The 5,722-nt window shown below is 58.5% G+C and overlaps 1 long non-coding RNA gene across 2 annotated transcripts; it reads left to right on the top strand.

The window, feature by feature from the left end:
* The first annotated feature begins 651 nt into the window (after positions 1–651).
* On the top strand, positions 652–4,661 carry LOC111544682. 2 transcript variants are annotated; one of them, XR_002732246.1, is made up of 4 exons: positions 652–791; positions 2,043–2,117; positions 3,272–3,419; positions 3,714–4,661. It is a non-coding gene; the product is annotated as an uncharacterized LOC111544682 (long non-coding RNA). The 2 variants fall into 2 exon arrangements; XR_002732245.1 differs by having other exon boundaries at positions 2,043–3,419.
* The last annotated feature ends 1,061 nt before the right edge of the window (positions 4,662–5,722 follow it).

The following is a 5,722-nucleotide window of genomic DNA, read 5'->3' as shown; positions in this document are numbered from 1 at the left end:
TCCTTTGGCTGCTATAAAAATTGAAATCAACTTAAGGCTTAGAACCACAGATTTCTTATTGTAGAATTCTGGAAGACAGAGTCCTAAAATGAAGGTATGGCAGGGCGGGTTCCTCCTGGGGGTTCTGGGGGTTCTACTGGGGAGAATCTGTTCCTTGCCTTTTCACTTCTAGAGACACCCATGTTTCTTGGCTTGTGGCCCCTCCTCTGTTCTCAAAGCTGGCAGCGCAGCTCCTTCCAGTCCCTCTTTCTGACCTTTGCTTCCACGCCCGCATGTCCTCCCACTCTGGCCCTCCTGCCTCCCTCTTAGGAGAGCCTGGTGATCACACTGGCCCCACCTGGGTAATCCCGGATAATTTTCTCATCTCAAGAGCCTCAATTTAACCCTTCTGCACAGTCCCTTTTGTCAGGCGTGATGGTTACTTTTATGGGTTAACTTGACTGGGCCGTGGGGTTCCCAGACGCTTGGTGTGAGTCTGGGTGTGTCTGTGAGGCTGTTTCTGAGTGAGATTGACATTTGAACGGGTAGACAGGCTAAAGAAGCCTGCCCTCTGTCACGTGGGTGCCCTCACCCAACCAGCTGAAGGCCTGCAGGGAACTAAAGGGGTGCCCCTCTCCAGAGAGGAAGGAATTCACTCTGCCTTCAGCTCTGACGGAACCAGGGTCTTCCTCCCGGGTCTCGAGGCGGCAGATGGCAGATTATGGGATCTATCGGCCTTCCTGATCCCCTTTCCCCTCACACACACAGCCTGCTGGTTTTGTTTCCCCGGAGAGCCCTGACCACTGTGCCAGGTAAGGTTCCGGAGACTGGGACGCGGGCATCTGTGCGGACCGTCATTCAGCTGACCACAGACGGGGTGGACAGTCCCGTCATGCCCACCTGCGAACACGGCAGAGCCACCCAGAAGCACGTGCTCTGGGAGCACACAGGGCGTCTCTGGGTGTTGGGACTGTGGCTGACTGCCTTCCTTCTTTGGACATTTCGGGGTTTTCGTCTTCTGTTCTAACGAGGAAGTTCAATGTAGGTGGCACATCCCAGCCCCAGGAGAAGCAAACGCCCCAGGAGCTGCTGCTGGACGCGGCGTGTGCATTAGGCCCTTCTCATGCTGCTGTAGAGAAATGCCCGTGGCTGTGTAACTTACAAGAGACGCTCTGGTTCTGGAGGCTGTGCGGGAAGCACAGTGGCATCTACATCCGGGGAGGCCTCAGAAGGCTTCCAATCACGGGGGAAGACGACGGGGAAGCAAATGTCTTATGTGGCGGGAGCAGGAGCAAGAGAGGGAGGGGGAGGTGCCACACACACAGTTTGAACAACCAGATCTGCCGCTAAGACGGCACCAAATTAGGCGGGCTCTGCCCCCAGGACCCAAGCACCTCCCACCAGGCACCTCCAGCACTGGGGATTTCATTTCAATGGGAGATTTGGGTGGGGACAGCTATCCCAATGACGCCACCTTGGTTTGGGGCTGCCCTGGAGCTGATGGATGCCTGGGGGCGAATCCTGACCGCCCCTCCTCCCTCTGCCCCATGTCCAGGGGTTCTGAGGTCACCCAGGGCTTCTTCTGCCCAAAGAGGATCTCGGTGTGTGGGGGGTGGGGGGCGCTGAGGGGTCAGCCAGTGCAGGCAGTGCAGGAAGGAGGTGGGAGAGGACTCCGTCCCCAGGATCTGGGAAAGGCTCACAGCCTGCCCCTCTGAGCTGATGGGGGGGGGGACTTTGCCTCTTACTAGGCAGCTTGGTCCCTCGGTCTGAGGCTCCCCGGGGCCAGGGCTGGGTGAGGGCATGCCTGGTGGCTCTTCCTTGGGGAGGGGGAGCCTCTGGGGTCCACGGGTGTCTCTGACTGTGGGAGTCACCTGTGTGGTCACCTGCTTCAACTTGGGTCCTCTGTTCTGCAGCCATGGGGCTAAGCTCTGTGACAGTGAGGGCTTGCTTTCCAGGGCAGACTGGACTGCTGTAGGTGAGGTCAAAGTCAGGCTCCTAGAGAAGGCTGGGACTACGGTCACCATTGTTAAAAAAAAAAAGGTAAAATGTAGCATCTTCCCTAGATGGAGGGAGAGAGGGGCCGACTTACATGGCCGTGAGGGATCCTGGCAGCGGGCTCTGATCCACACTGACTCGAGGTAAATGCAGAAGATCCCCAGCCCCCTCCCTGCAGCTGGCACTACCCTTGGGGGCTCTGCCTCAGCACGCCCTCCACATTCAGCACAGTAGCTCCTGACTTGATGTGGGGATGGCGTTTGCAAACATTTCTGTTTGTTTCAAGCCAGAAAGCAGCAGTGGAGTGGGGTCCGTTTGCGGGGACTTCCACAGCAAAGCACCGCAGGCTGGACACTTACACAGCACTATTCCCACCGCCCTGCAGGCTGGGAGTCCGGGGACAGGGCGCCGCAGGGCTGGCTCCTCCAGGGACCTCTGTGGCTGGTAGATGCCGCCCTCTCCGTGTCCTCACAGGGGCGTCCCTCCGTGTGTCTGTCCTCACCTCCTCCTGTAAGGACACCTGGATTAGGGCCTGTCCTTATGACGTCATTTCACCGAAGTCACCTTTTTAATCCAGGGCCACAGTTCAGCCCTAACGAGGGAGCTCAGCTTTCAGGGGAACCTCCTCTTCTCTGGCTCTCCCACTGGCGGGCAGAAGCCGGGCGGGGCATGGGGGGATGTTTGTTGAGGTGCAACAAGAAAAACCTGCAGTTTCCCACATTGCCAGGCTGAGAGCAGAGATAACTGGGTTGTGGTCAGGTTTTCTAAAACGCTGCTTCTTAGGGGATGGTTTTCCTCGGTCAGGTCACCCCCCACAGCCCTGGGCCCCGGGTGGAGAATGTCCTCACGCCTGTGCCAACACAGGCTGCAAAGTGTAGGCAGAGCACGGGCAGGCTTGCACCATTGAGAATTTCACACAAGACCCTGTGGAGTGAAGTGCCGCTTCCGAGCCCCTCGGGGCATTTGAGGAAGGCGCCAGTGGTCAGGAGGCTGGGGTGGTGTTAACTCAACCAGGCGCTGGCCAAGTGCTGGCCATGGAGAGCATTCTGGATTGCGCCTGCCGGGAGCAGCTGGGCTAAGACTGTCTGGTTCCCAAGCACCCTGTCCTCATGTGGGGGTCCTGCCATCTCCAGGACCTGGCTCTCCTGGTGCCCTCAGCCCAGCCCACATTTTAGAGCCAGCCCCCTCCTTAACCACCCTCTATCTGTATCATCAGTCCATTCTCCAATTGCTGTAAAGAAATACCTGAGACTCGGTAATTTACAAAGAAAGGTATAATTGGCTCATGGTTCCGCAGCCTCTACAGGAAGCGTGGAGGCTTCTGCTTCTGGGGAAGCCTCAGGAGGTTTCCAGTCATGGCGAAAGGCAACGCGGCAGCAGGCATCTCACATGGTGGGAGAGGGAGAGAGAGCCGGAGGTGCCAACACGTTTCAACAGCCAGACCGGTGAGAACTCACACTCCATCACGCCACTGCTGTGGTTTGGGTGGGGGGAACTAGCTTGAGGGAAGCCCAGCTCTCAGGTGAGCCCAGGAGATCCCTGTCCCCTGGGCCATCTCCATCCTCAGGAGCTGGGTGGGACGGACCAGGGTGGGGTCCACGCCCACCTGAGGTGAGGCACCGACTTCCAACGGTGAGATTCCGCTGGAAAAACCGGAAAGCAAGAGGGAGACAGTGGCTGTTTCAGAGGCCATAGCCTGGCCCAGGCAGGCACCGCCATGCCAACGTGTCCTTGTGCAGGATCCCATCTGACTGGGATTGACTCTGGAACAACGAGGTCTGGGTGCCTGGCTGCAGCTCGGCTGAGTCATTGACCTCTCTCCGTGGCACATTCTTCTGCTGGGGACCTGCACCCACCAACCGTTGGGCCATGCACAGTGCCGGGTGGGAGGGGGCCTGGCCAGGGGCCGGGGCCAGGCCTGAGTGAGGACACACTGGAACTACTGGAAGGCTGGCCCCAGGGCTCCCATCTTGCCGAGTTGAGATCCCCCAAGAAGGAAAGGCACCCTGATCTAGAGCTCCCACACTCACCAGCTGCGTGGGATGGTGACAGGCCTCACCTCCGTGTGGGAGGGTGAAGGTGTTAGCTGCAGTAGAAGCCACTGGCTCTGGTAGGAAGGGGTGCACCGAGCGCTTCTCAGAGCCTCTAGAGGGCAAGGGGTATCATTGGGGGCCTCCCAGGAGGCCAAGGTCTACCCCAGGGACGGCCACATAGAGCAAACAGAGATACAGGATGCCCAGTGACATTCAAATCTCAGATCAGCGAGTCCTTCTGAGTGTAGGTATATCCCATGCACTATTTGGGGCGTACTTGTACTAAGAAATGGCCTGGTGTTGATCTGGGATGCCAGGGCAGGTGGACAGCCTACTTTCTCTGGCAACTCTATCTGCAGGGTCCCCCGTCCCCACCCCAAGCTCAGCTGGCTGGGAGCTCTTGTTAGGACAACCTCACAGATGTCCCGTCCCATGAAACACAGGCTGGGAAACCTGCTTGTGGCTCTTCTGGGGGTTCCTTCCTTCCTCACCCCAAAGGGCAGCCCCAAAGGTCCTCAGAGAATGTGAGTTTCTGCTTGTAACTGTGGGCTGTTTCCACGGACAGGGTCCTGCAGGGTCCAGAGAGAAAGAAGAAAGGAAGAGGATGAAGGGAGGATGGGAGAAGGGAAAGATGGAAGGAGAGAAGGAGAGAGAGGGGAGAAGGAAGGAAGGAAGGAAGGAAGGAAGGGGAGGGAAGGGAGAGAAAGAAGAAGAGAAAGAAGGCGTGACAGGAAGTGGAGGGAGGAGGGAGGGGTGAGGGGAGCTCCAGGCCCTGGTCCGAGGCCTCCCTGCTCTTGGGTGGTTTACTCAGCCAGTGTTCCGGGAGCTGCTGCTGTGGCCTGGTGCAGGGATCTGCTGCCCTGGAGCTGAACGAAGCCGTGCCCCGGGCATTTCTTTCTTCAGTCTGAGCCAGGCTCCCCTGGCATCCCCTAAGCCTGGACGTGGGCTCCATCCTGCTGCCACCCAATGCCCCCACAACACTGGGACCTCATAGGGCCTCAGGGCTGTGAACAGGCTTCCCAGTGGGGTCTGTGTTTTGACTTCTGGGAAGACCAGGAACTGGAGGATTGATGCCTATAGAAAAGAGCATAGAGTGGCCCCAGGTGCACAGAATGGGCCTGGAGTCCACACTGAGTCCATCTGTCCCCATGGCAGATGCATGGCAGGTGGCACGCTCCTGCTGGATGGTCAGAGGACCCTAAGCTCACGGCAAGGCCACTGGAGATCACTCGAGGGATCCTCAGGGCCTGACTCCCAAACCTTAGCTTAGTCCCTGGAGGGTGGGAGGGATCCTCTTTTGTAAAGCGAGCTCGCCTCCCTCTGACACACTGTCTGCCACTCCCGGGCCCTGGGAAGCAGCTGAGGCCTCGGGGTGGGGGTCCCGTCCTGGGTTTGGGAGTGAGGTGGGCACGGTTCTGGGCTCTGCTTAACGAGCAGCACGTGTGTGTCCCGGGATCCAGCTTCCTGCCCATCATGCAGAGCCCGGGGGACTGATGCTTTGTGGCGAAGAAAGAATTTGGCCCCCTTCCTCCATCTGCCTGCCTCGGGGGTCCCCGACCCGGCAGCGAGGGTCTTGGCATCTGAGTGCCTGACACGGCCAGGGAGGTGCAGTGGTGGCCCGTTGGTGCGATTGAGTTTGGGTGGAAATCCAAGGGTGCGAATGACCGTAGGGATTGAGAGATGCCTGAGCGTAGAAGCCATTAACTACCAGGTAA

The sequence above is a fragment of the Piliocolobus tephrosceles genome, chromosome 1 (genome assembly GCF_002776525.5).
Source record: "Piliocolobus tephrosceles isolate RC106 chromosome 1, ASM277652v3, whole genome shotgun sequence".
Classification (NCBI taxonomy): domain Eukaryota; kingdom Metazoa; phylum Chordata; class Mammalia; order Primates; family Cercopithecidae; genus Piliocolobus; species Piliocolobus tephrosceles.
The sequence above is the reverse complement of the archived record's forward strand: the minus strand, read 5'-3'. Positions and strand labels throughout refer to the sequence as shown.